At 34.6% G+C, this 13,502-nt stretch overlaps 1 protein-coding gene across 1 annotated transcript in view; it reads right to left on the bottom strand.

The window, feature by feature from the left end:
• The window catches only part of GRID2 (glutamate ionotropic receptor delta type subunit 2), a 1,611,884-nt gene that overhangs the window by 1,541,321 nt on the left and 57,061 nt on the right, over positions 1-13,502 (bottom strand). The window lies entirely within an intron of this gene.

Genomic DNA, 13,502 nt, shown 5'->3' with positions numbered 1-13,502 from the left:
GAAATGGATAAATTCCTGTACACATACATCCTTTCAAGACTAAACCACAAAAAAGTCAAATTTTTGAATAGACCAATAACAAGTTCTCAAATTGAGGCAGTAATAAATAGCCTACCAATAAAAAAAAGCCCAGGACCAGAGAGATTTACAGCTGAATTCTACCAGAGGTACAAAGAGGAACTGGTACCATTCCTTTTGAAACTATTCCAAACAATTGGAAAGGAGGGACTTCTTCCTAACTCATTTTATGAGGCCAGCATCATCCTGATACCAAAACTTGGTGGAGATTCAGCAGAAAAAGAAATCTTCAGGCCAGGCTTCCTGATGATGAACATAAATGCAAAAATCCTCAGTGAAATACTGACAAACCAAATTCAGCAGCACATCAAAAAGCTTATTCACCATGAACAAGTAGGCTTCATCCCTGGGATACAAGGCTGGCTCAAAATACACAAATCAATAAATATAATTTATCACATAAACAGAACTAAAGACAAAAACCACATGATTATCTCAATAAAAACAGAAAAAGCTTTGATAAAATTCAACATCCCTTCATGTTAAAAACTCTCAATGAACTAGGTGTTGATGGAACATAACTCAAAATATAACAGCCAGTTATGACAAACACACAGCCAACATCATACTGAATGGGCAACAGCTGGAAGCATTCCCCTTGAAAACCAGCACAAGATGAGGAGGCCCTCTGTCACCACTGTAATTCAAAATAGTATTAGAAGTTTAGGCCAGGGCAAGATAAAGAAATAAAGGATATTCAAATAAGAAGAGAGGAAATGAAACTGTCTCTCTTTGCAGACAACACAATTCTATATCTAGAAAACCCATTGTCTAAGTCCAAAAGCTCCTTAAGCTATAAGCAACTTCAGCAGTGTCTCAGGATACAAAATCAACATGCAAAAACCACAAGCATTCCTATACATCAACAATAGACAAGCAGATAACCAAATCATGAATGAACTCCCATTCACAAATGCTACAAAGAGAATAAAATATCTAGTAATACAGCTAACAAGGGATGTGACGGACCTCTTCAAGGAGAACTACAAACCACTTCTTAAGGACATAAGAGAGGACACAAATGGAAAAACATTCCACGCTCGTGGATAGGAAGAACAAATATTGTGAAAAATGGCCATACTGCCCAAAGTAATTTATAGATTCAATGCTATTCCCACTAAACTACCATTGACATTCTTCACAGTATTGGAAAAAAAACTACTTTAAAATTCATATGGAACCATAAAAGAGCCCATATAGCCAAAACAATCCTATGCAAAAAGAACAAAGCTGGAGGCATCATGCTATCTGACTTCAAACTATACTGTAAGCCTACAGTAACCAAAACAGCATGGTACTGGTACAAAACCAGACACATAGACCAATGGAACAGAATAAAGATCTCAGAAGTAAGCTCAAACATCTGCAACCATCTGATTTTTGAGAAACCTGACAAAAACAAGCAGTGAGGAAAGGATTCCCTATTTAATAAATATTTCTGGTAAAATGGCTAGCCACATGCAGAAAATTGAAATTGGACCCCTTCCTTACACCTTATACAAATATTAACTCAAGATGGATTAAAGGCTTAAATGTAAAACCCAAACTAAAAAAACCCTAGAAGAAAATCTAGGCAATATCATTGAGGACATAGTCACAGGCAAAGATTTCATGACAAAAGCCTCAAAAGCAATGGCACCAAAAGCTAAAATTAACAAATGGCACCTAGTTACACTAAAGAGCTTCTGCACAGCAGAAAAAACTATCATCAGAGTGAACAGACAACCTACAGAATGGGAGAAAATTTTCGCAATCTTTCCATTCGACAAAGGTCTAATATCCAGAATCTACAAGGAACTTAAACAAATTTATAAGAAAAGAAAACCCATAAAAAAGTGGGCAAAGGACACGAATAGACACTTCTCAAAAGAAGACATTCATGTGGCCAACAAACATGAAAAAAGAGCTCAACATCACTGATCATTAGAGAAATACAAATCAAAACCACAATGAGATACCATCTCATGCCAGTCAGAATGGCAATTATTAGTAAGTCAACAAACAGCAGATGCTGGTTTGGTTGTGGAGAAATAAAAACTCTTTTACACTGTTGGTGGGAATATAAATTAGTTCAACCATTGTGGAAGGCTGTGTGGCAATTCCTCAAAGATCCAGAACCAGAAATACCATTTGACCCAGCAATCCCATTACTGGGTATATACCCAAAGGAATATAAATCCTTCTATTATAAAGATACATATACTCATATGTTCATTGCAGCACTATTCACAATAGCAAAGACATGGAATCAACCCAAATGCCCATCAATTATAGACTGGATAAAAAAATGTGGCATATATAACCTATGAAATACTATGCAGTCATAAAAAAATGAGACCATGTCCTTTGTAGGTACATGTTTAGAGCTGGAAGCCATTATTCTCAGCAAACTAACACAGGAACAGAAAACCAAACAGCACATATTCTCACTTATAATCAGGAGCTGAAAATGACAACACATGGACACAAAGAAGGAAACAACACACACTGGGGCCTGTCACAGTGGTGGTGGGAGGAAAAGCATCAGGTTAAATAGCTAATGAATGTGGGGCTTAATACCTAGATGATGGGTTGATAGGTGCAGCAAACCACCATGGCACAACTCTACCTATGTAACAAACCTGAATGCCCTGCATGTGTATTCCAGAACTTAAAATAAAATAAAATAAAACTGAACAGAAAGAAAAAAATTTAATTATAAACAAAGTCTTCATGATATATGGAACACCATTTCTCAATATTCCAGAAGGCAAAAAGATAATGAAACAGTTTTTAAAAAATCTATGTAATAATATAATCAATGAAAATTTTCTAAGTCTACGAAAATAATTTAAACATTCAGATATTGGAAGTTCAGTCATCCATTCCCAAACAGATAGAAAGCAAAAAAATCTTCTTCATGCCACATTATAGTCCAACAGTCTGAAGTCAATGGAAAAGAGAAAATTCTAAAAACAGCAAGAACAAAGCATCTAGTCAGATATAAAGGAGCCCTCATCTGACTGACAGCAGATTTCTCAGTAGAAATCTTACAGGCCCAGAGTGAATGCGAGGATATATTCAAAGTGCTAGAGACAAAAATTTGTCACCCAAAGATACTATTCCAACAAAATTATCTTTCATAAGTAGTTACGCAACCCCATTTCAGAGGGTAGGAGGGAAATAGGAAATATCACCAAATCTGTAGAGAGTCAACAAATGATTACCAGGGAGAATAAATGAGTGGGGAGAACAGAGATTTGCTTGTATGTGGTTCTCTTTGGCAACTAAATGAGCCTGAGAGACTCATTATTTGGTAAAAACCAATGGACCTTATCTGGTTACATTCTTGATATTCTTTCCTACAATAGAAAATGAGACAACATGAAGAGGAAAGAAAAACCATTGTTTTTCTTGATTGATCTTTCCAGCCTTTATGTAGATAAGAGAAAAGTCTGTTCTAAGGCCTGTCAATCTCTAAGGGTAGATATCCATATTAATTTTACCAGGCAGACATATTTTGGAGTAAATTTCCTGTGCTCCTTCAACAGCAATAAAGTCCTACATCAAGAAAATCCAGAAAGTTTTAAAGTAAACAATCTAACAATATACCTCCAGAAACTAGAAGAGCTACAAACCAAACCTCAAATTAGCAAAAAATAATAATAATATCAGAGCAGAAATAAAAAATGGAGACAAAACAGTACAAATAATCAACAAAATGAAATATTAGTTCCTCTAAAAGATAAACGAATTGGTGAACCACTAACTAGACCAACCAAGAAAAGAAGAAAGAAGATGCAAATACACAAAATCTGAAATGAAAAAAAAAAAAGAGGCATTACAAGTGATACCACAGAAATACAATACATTATCACAGATTATTATGAACAACTATATGCTAGTACACTGGAAAATCTAGAGGAAATGAGTGAATTCTGGGAATGTTACAACCTACCAAGATTGGATCAGAAAGTAATAGAAAACCTGAAGAGTCCAATAACGAATAGTGAAATTGATTCAGTAATAATGTCTCACAACAAAGGAAAGTGCAGAATTGGATAGGTTCATGGTTGAATAGTACCAACTGTATAAAGAAGAACTGCTACTAATTCTCCTCAAACTTTTCCAAAATATTGAAGAGGAGAGAATCTTCTCTAACTCTTTCTATTAAGTTTGTGCAAAAATAATAGCAGTTTTTGGCATTACTTTTAAAACCGTAGTTGCTTTTGCACCAACATAATACAAGGTCAGCATTACCTTGATATCAGAACCAGGCAATGAAAAACACAGCAGAAAACTGAAGGCCAATATCCCTGATGAACATAGATGCAAAAATCCTCAACAAAATACTAGCAAACTCAATCCAACAGCACATCAGAAAGGTAATATACCATAATCAAGTGGGTTTTACATAAGAGGTGCAAGAATAGTTCAACATACAAAAATCAATATACGTGGTGCATTACATCAACAGAATAAAGGACAAAAATATGATTATCTTAATAGATGCAGAGGAAACATTTGATAAAATCTAACACCTTCATGACAAAAAACACAAAACTCCTGCCAAACTAGGTGGAGAAAGATGATACCTCAAAATAATAAAGGTCATAGTGAATAGGGAAAAATTGAAAGCCTTTTTTTTTCAGAACTGGAATAAGACTTGGGTTCTTCTTTCACCACTCCAATTCAACATAGTACTGGAAGTACTAGCCAGAGCAATCAGAACAGAAAATGAAATAAAAGACATCAAAATTGGAAAAGATAAAACTATATTGCCACTTCGCAGATGTCAAGATCTTATATCTGGAAATATATTGCCCATCAGAATATTAAATATTAAAGAAAGGGAAACTATAGACCTGTTATGTTCCTCATAAATATTAGATGTAAAAAATATATTAAAAAGAAGTAAAATATTTAACCTATAGAGCTACACAAGGGAAATACATCATTATTAATTTGGATTCATATAGGTAATCCAAGGATGCATAGATATTCAAAAACCAATTTATTTCACCACATTAGGAGATTAAAAACACAATATTATGCTCACTTTAACAGATGCATGTACTCCCTCCTTCATAAAAACTATAACAAATTATGAATAGTAGAAACATTATTTGTAAAGGGTAACAAAAAGTCAAAAACAAAAAAATAACAAAAACTACAGAAAACATTGTAGATATCCATAAAATATTGAAAGCCTATGTAATGAGATAAAAAATGAGACAAGAATAGTTACTATCATTCATTTTCAACATTGTATTGAGTTTCTGACTCTGAGCAACAACTCAAGAAAGGATAATAAGAAATATATAGAAAACAAGAAAATTCAACTGTGATTATTTGCAGAAACTATGTTTACTTGGAAAAATCACAAAGAATCAACAGATAAGCTATTTTTTGTAACTAATAAGCTAATTTAGCAAGATTACCTGATAAAAGGTAATTTTTTAACTAATAAGCTAATTTAGCAAGATTACCTGATAAAAGGTCAGTGATTAATTATATATTGATAACACTTTGAAAATTAATTTCAAAAAATAATACAATTGTCTTTAGTGAAATAAATCATCAATAACCTAGGACTGTATTTACCAGGAAATTTCAAGCACTTTACACCAATCACATTACAATAAGAAATTAATGAACTAAATAAGTGGGAGGGGGTATACAATGTTTGACATAGAAGATTCAATATGATTACTATGTTGATAATTATCTCCATATATATCATATATTAAATTCATTCCAATTAGAACCTCAGCAAGACTGTTTTTGAAATTTTGAAAATTTTATGTGAAGGCTGGTCTTGGTGGTTTATGCCTGTAATCCCAGCACTTTGGGAGGCCAAGGTGGGAGGATCACTTGAGGCAAGGAGTTCAAGACCAGCCTAGGCAACAAAGTGATACCCTGTCTCTAAAACAACTTTTTAAAAATTAGCCAGGTGTTGTGGCATGTGCCTATAGTTCCAACTACTCAGGAAGCTGAGAGAGGAGGATCACTTGAGCCCAAGAGGTTAAGACTGCAGTGAGCCATGATCATGCCACTGCACTCCAGCCTGGGTGACAGAGCAAAACTCTGTCTTTAAAAGATAAATAAATAAATAAATAAAGTGGAAATGGAACTGGCCCAAACTAACAGAATTGAGGGCTCTGATCACCACATATCAAAAGATGCTAAAAGAGATAGTAAAAGGTCAGTGTATTATTGGTGGAATAATACGATATAGGTTCTTGGAACAGAATAAAGAGCTCAAAAATGTCCATCTCATATTAGATCACTTGAGTAAGTATAAAGGATCCATAGAAGCACTGTAGAGAAAGGATGTACCTTTTAATATATGGGTCAACTGAATAATCATATGGTATAAAATGGATATTGACTCCTGCTTAACACCATATAAAAAATTAGTTAAAAGCATATTGTTGATTAAATGTAAAATGTAAATCAATACACCTTCTAGAAAGCACTGTCCAATAGAAATATAATGTGGCCCACACATGCAATTGATTTTATCATATAATTTATTTAATGTCATATATACATGATATTATCATTTCAACATTTAGTCAATATAAAAAATATTGAAATATGTTACATTCTTGTTTTCAAACCAATTCTTTGAAATCTGGTGTATATTTTCCACTTACATCACTTCTCAGTTTTGAATAGCCTTATTTCAAGTGCTTAAAAAGCACATGTGACTAGTTGCTACTGTATTAGACAGTGCAACACTAGGAGATACAAAGGACAGTATCTTCATGATCTTGTAGTAGGCAAAGATCTTTTCAATAAACACTGAGAATATTAACTATTAACAACAAAATATTACCTTAAATTTAAGAACTTCTATCCAATAAACAAACAATTAAAGTGAAAAGTAAATCCCTAAGTGGAAGATTTGATATATTTTGCTAAATATAATACAATATATGTTATATTTTAATTATACACACACACGAATTTCAGAGTTTCTCCACCTTGGCACTATGGACATTTTGAACCAGATGTTCTTTGTAGTTTGTAGGCTACCTTGTGTGTTTAGGATCCCAGCATCCCTGGTCCCTGCTCATTGGATGCTCATAACACCCTTCCAGTCCTGACAAACAAAATTATCTTTAGACGTTGACAAATGTGGTCTGGGGGATAAAATCAATCACAATTGAGAACTACTGATATATAAGGAAGATGTAAATCAATAAAATATGACAGATTCATATAATCTAATAGAAAACATGAGGAAACTATTTGAATAGGCACTTTTCAAAAAAAAGATTTTCAAATACTTCAAAAGACAAAAATATATTGACATTCTTAGCCTAATAATTCATTTAGAAAATGCAAATTAAAACAACAATGTGATATGACTACACAACCAAAAGAATTGCTAATATATACACAATAACAAGTGGAGCAAACAGAAGTTCTCTGGAACAGCCGAAAATTTTTTAAATTGCTGGTGGGGAGCCTATTTGTACAATTACTTTGGGAAACTCTCAGTATCTTCTAAAGCTGAACATATGATACCCAATTACCCAGCATTTCATACTTAAGTGTATTCTACCACAGATATTTGTACAAATACGTACTAACACATGAGTACAAAGATGTTTATAGCAGCATTGTGCATAATAGCAAACATTTGAAAACAAACCAAATGGATAAAAATAATGGTCAAATATTCTTACAATGGAATGCTGCCTATAGCAATGGAAATGAATGAACTACTGCTATTTGCAATACCTTGGATCAAACATAATTATAAAGTTGAGCAAATAAATCACACATAGTAAAATATACAGTGTGATTCCATTAACAAAGTACAAAGCCAGGTAAATGCAATTTATGGGAGGAGGAAACATCATATTTGGGGAGAAGAGATCAAATAGTGTCTGGAATGGATGGGGCACTGGGTGCATTTAATGGGACTGATAACTCCTCTGGGGGATGGCTATTCTGGTGTGATCACTTTCTGAAAATTCACAAAGCTGTGCACTTATAGTTTGTTCATTATTTTTATTAAAAATTTTAAATTGATTCTTCTGAATAGCATCATGTAAGAAGGAAGCACATCCTTTTTGATAAATTATAAACTGCTATGTCTAACTGATCACTCTAAATATTTATAAAAATCACTTTATAAAAAGATACACAGAGTACAAGATAGGTTTCTAGAAATTGAAGAAATATCTTATTTTGAATGACTAGACAAACAGAAGCCAATAATAGAATATGGCAGAAATATTACTCAGAAATGACCACTGATGTCTGTCTTGTTTTGTTTTGTACCTACAATCCTTGACACCCTGGGATTTGCCCATGCAACATAGAGCTTTTGGGAATGAGAGTGGCAGGAGGCCAGGGCCACCTATGGACTAGCTTCCATATTGGGCTGCAATGGCCCTATCCCCAGAGCATGGTTTAAATTCCTGTGTGCTCCTGGGAAGTGTGTAAAGAAATGAGTTCTTAATAATGAGGATACAAATATGTAGCATCTTTAAAAAAAAATTGGAGGAAACAGTGAATAATTTCAGTATCTTTAATACACTCATGTGAACTATTTGAACAGGGGAGTTATCCATATGAAGCAGTTTTATTAATAAATTCCATATATATAAGGATTTTCGTATGAAAACTTTTTAATCTTTTAAGATTTTTTTAATCTTCAAAAATCCAGAGTTAATGGGAAGGGAGCTTAATGCAAGATTACTTGGAAAATTACACATAATATTGACTTCCTGAAATTTAATATAAAAAATGTTGATAATGTTTTTTAATTCCTTATATAAACAAGCAGTGATATATTTAGAACATTCACAATAAATACACGTTGAATGAGTGAGTGAATGAATGAATGATGCATAACTTCCAAAATCTACCCCCGCCCTTGGAAACGCTTCAGGGCCACAGCTCACCCATTCTTTTTGCAAGAACCAGTCCAATCTTCTAAAAGCACCTTCAGATGTGTAGGTGATAACAATCACTTCTTTTCATTTTTGTTTTATTAGATAATTGAGCAAAAACAAAAGCAAAGCACAATGAAATTGTCATGCACAGTGGAAAAAGGAAGACAGAGCAAGTATTTTAACACAACCCAATTATATTTTAAATTTTGTAATCACCAAAAAAAAAAAAAAAGCACTGCAAAGGAAAGTTGGTAACTTTGAAATGGAAATGATTACTAAAATGCACTTCTAAAATCAAAGTTGAAAGAAATCCCTCTTTAGCTTAGCTAATTAGCAATTCCTCCCTTGAGTAATGTATGTGGTGGTTTCTTTAAACTTCAATGTCACCCTTTTAAGGTGACATCACTGATAATATATAAACACTTTATCACACATCAGTGATTGTTTTAGCAATTGACACCAAAGATAATAAGCCACAAACATTGTCATGAGTGTAAGAAGTTATGTTTTTTGAAATAAATGCTTTTAATAAAAATACCTCGTATTTGTATTGTTTGCACTTTTAAGCACTTTCATGTTTCATAAATAATTTAGTCTCTTAACCACGATGTTTAGTGACCAGGACAACTATTTCTAATTTTTATATAAGGACATAAAGAGTCAGATAAACTTTGTGTCATTCTCAAGATGCCTCTCACAAATAGTTTCCGAGGCAGCTGGCACTAGGAGTCAGTCTTCAAATTTCTAGTCCAGGACATTTTTTTTTCCCACAAAGCATCATCAATTCTGTTTGTTTTAATGACATAGTAGTAAACTAATATTTTTATATGTAATTTTAAGAGAGTATTAATTTATATAAGTACGCTAGACTTCAATTGAATGATCATATACACATAATCCAAATAATTTTAATAGTAGAGGTATCATTTCATAGATTTGGATAGATAAATACATTTAGAATTTTATGTAATTCATTACTTCAAGCTATTAAATTGGAAAAACCCTAACACCTGTTGATTACATTATCAAGCTAGCTTGGAACCTGGGTGAAACCCTATCAATGGGCAGGTAAAACACAGGAAATCCTGAAGCTTTTTAAGTGTTCAGGGGCAAAAAGGCAGGTATGAGAGACAGACAAGTTATGAGGGGTCAATCATCCCTTTGAACACATCATAAAAGCTGGAGTCATAAGGATTACTTCCATTTGCACTGTTATGGCTATACAGAACTTGTGGGGACTTCATTTATTAATCTAATTTTTTTTTACCTGCTATGGGTCATGCACTATGCCCAGTGATGGGAGCACACAGAATAAGGTAGAGTGTAGCCCTCAATTAGCTCATAATATCCAGGTGGAAAGAAATATGTAAAGTCCAATATTTACAGTTTAATATAACAAATAATCTTACAGAGGTATATAAACATGCCATGGAAACCAGGAGATTAATTTTGCAGCTAAGTAATGGAGATGCATAGGTCTTAACAAGTAGATAGCATTAGAGCAAAGCCTGTAGGATGAATATATCTCCAGGAACAGAAGACAAAAGAAGCTATTCTAGACAGAGAGAATTACTTATATATTGGCACAGCTTGGGGTATTCTCCAAAATAGTGGGAAATTTTGTATGGCTGGTGCTTAGCTTATGCTCATGACACAAAAGTAGCAGAATATTGGCTTGGATATATAAGTTATTGTAAAATTCCATTTACAAAATGCTAAAGAATGGAGACTTTGTCTGTAGTTGAAGGAAAACATTAAGAGAATTTGGGAGAGTTGCAAGATAAGAATTATGTTTTAGATAAACACCTAGAGGCAAAATAGAGGATGCTCTGAAAAGTAAGATGAAATCTTACTGTTAGATTGTCAAATTATATAGTATAAAGACAAAATAAATTATTTTAAGTTTCATTTCAGAATCAAATGGTGATCCTGCATCTCAAGATCAGCAAGAGCTTTAAGACTTATAGACAGTCATGAATACCAACACATTACAGCATTGGGGGGGATACAGTGGTAAATAAGAGCATCTACTCTAGATTAGATATATTTCTAGATATACTCCTACTTCTATTACTTGTGAAAGTGAATTAAATTCTCCGTGCATGAATTCTTGTATGTAAAATGGGGAAAATTGTATTTTCTCCAAACGGCTGTTTTGAAGATTAAATGCGTTATTACATGTGAAATGCTTAGATAATTACCAGGCACTTGGTTCTCAATAATTCTAGCTGTAATTATTCCACTAGAACAGTGGTTTATGCCTGGGGCAATTTTATTCCACAGGGGACGCTTGGTAACGTCTGGAGACATTTTATTTTAGATTGCCACAACTGGGAGGGAGAGGTGCTACTATATATTCAAGTGGGTAGAGGCTAGGGATGCTTCTAAACAACCTACAATACACAGAACAGTCTGCCACAACAAAGAGTTATACACCTAAAATATCTCTAGTGCCTAGGTTAAGAAACCCTTCAATAGAAAATGCTATTTTTTTCTGCCTGAGTTACTCCATGAAAGTCAGTTAAGAAACAACAGGCCGATTCCCTTAATTAAGTTAGATCCAAATATGATACTGAGTAAAAACGTGGAAGAGTTCCCAATACATTTTATCAGTAGCAGTACTTGCTGGAAGCACCAGAATTTTTATTTATTTATTTATTTATTTTTTATCAGAACGTGGGAAGCTTGTGGAATCTCCAGGAGATCCAGAGACCTGGGTGTGGTTGTATCAGAGCCAAGAACAAAGCAACAAGTTATGATGCATTCAGGAAAAGCAATTTCCAACAAAACAAAGGACTGCTGCTTCCAACTGTTGCTTGGCATCTCTAACACTAGGCACCAACACCCAGGCACTTCCCTGCAGATGTCTCAGAAGAACCAGTTAGTTGCTTTTGCCCCTTGCTTGGTAAATTTGATTTCTTCCACATGGCCACCACTTACAGATGCTTTATTCCTTCTCCAAGCCTGATGTGAGAATAAATCTTACGGATAGAAGGGAGGTACCAAGAAAGCTCTAGCTGCAAGAGAATCTTGGAAATTAGATTTTGAGCTAATCAGATTGGTCTCCAATCTAATCTGTTTATCCTCCATTTTGGACTGAAGCAATCTCAAGTTACTTTGGTGCTCAGCTAATATCCTAAATGAAGAATACCTTTATTGTGACCCAAAACTTCTCTGTTTAGGTGTGTGATACCCTACGAGTCCTGCCTGCACTTTTCTATTTACTTTTATTAATACGCCAGGCAGGTTTTAGGGCACACCTCATGCAATACATACCTTAATAATCAGGATTAATCATTCCTGATTCAAATTATTCCTGACTCATCAGACCAAACATCTTAATTTCCTGTTCATTCAGACACAGCAGGGGCTTCACTGCTGAGTAAAGCATGTCTTATGAGTTGACTAACATCTCCCAAGAAAGATATATTTAGAGTTCAAACCCCAAGTACCTCCAAATGTAATCTTATTTGTAAATAGAGTCTTTTCAGAGGTAATCAAGTTAAAATTATGCGGTTAGAATGAGTCCAACTCCAATATGATCTCTGTCTTTTTAAAAAGGTGAAATTTATTATTTCATTTTATTATTATTATTATTATTATTTTTTTAGAGACACACTTTGTCACCCAGGCTGGAGTGCTGTGACACGATCTCAGCTCACTGCAACCTCCACCTCCTGGGTTCAAGTGATTCGCCTGCCTCAGCCACCCAAGAAGCTGGGATTACAGGCATCCACCACATGCCCAGGTAACTTTTGTATTTTTAGTACAGAAGAAGTTTTGCCATGTTGGCCAGGGTGGTCTTGAGCTCCTGACCTCAAGGGATCTGACTGTCTTGGCCTCCCAAAGTGCTGGGATTACAGGTGTGAGCCACTGAGCCCAGCCTAAAAAGGTGAAATTTTGACACAGAGAAAAGTCAATGTGAAATAACCCAGGGACAAGATTATCATGTGACTACAATGATGCATCTACAAGGCAAAAGAACATCAGGGATCACCAGAGAACATCAGAAGGTAGAAGATGCAAAAATGAGAATTCCCACCCAGAAGAGTTAGAGAGAGCATGAACCTCCTGACTCCTTCATTCGGATTTCTACTGTCCAGTACTGTGAGAAAACAAATTTTTGTTGCTTTAAGTCCCCCAATTTCTAGCACTTTGTTACGGTAATCTTAGGAAACCAATATAGCATTCTTTCCTCATGGTCCAAGGCCACTGAATCAACAAAGCATATAATTGTTACAGGACCAATAGGTTCATGTGCAGTAAGAGACAAATACACAGAGACAGCAGGGTTTGCAAGAGAGAAGGAGTTTAATGGTCACAGGGTGCCAAGCAAGGAGATGAGGGGAGATTCTTAAATCCATCTCCTGGAGTTCAGGGGTGGAGTTTACAAGGGGATCATGGAAGGCAAGGGACTAGAAAATTGGGGTCATGGATTCACTGGAGTAAGAGAGATGAAATCATCCGGAAACAACATTCTTTGGTGGGTCAGCTTCTTGTGAGGTTCATCAGACCAGTTGACATCAGTAG

This window comes from Pan troglodytes, chromosome 3 (assembly GCF_028858775.2).
Source record: "Pan troglodytes isolate AG18354 chromosome 3, NHGRI_mPanTro3-v2.0_pri, whole genome shotgun sequence".
Classification (NCBI taxonomy): Eukaryota; Metazoa; Chordata; class Mammalia; order Primates; family Hominidae; genus Pan; species Pan troglodytes.
The sequence above is the reverse complement of the archived record's forward strand: the minus strand, read 5'-3'. Positions and strand labels throughout refer to the sequence as shown.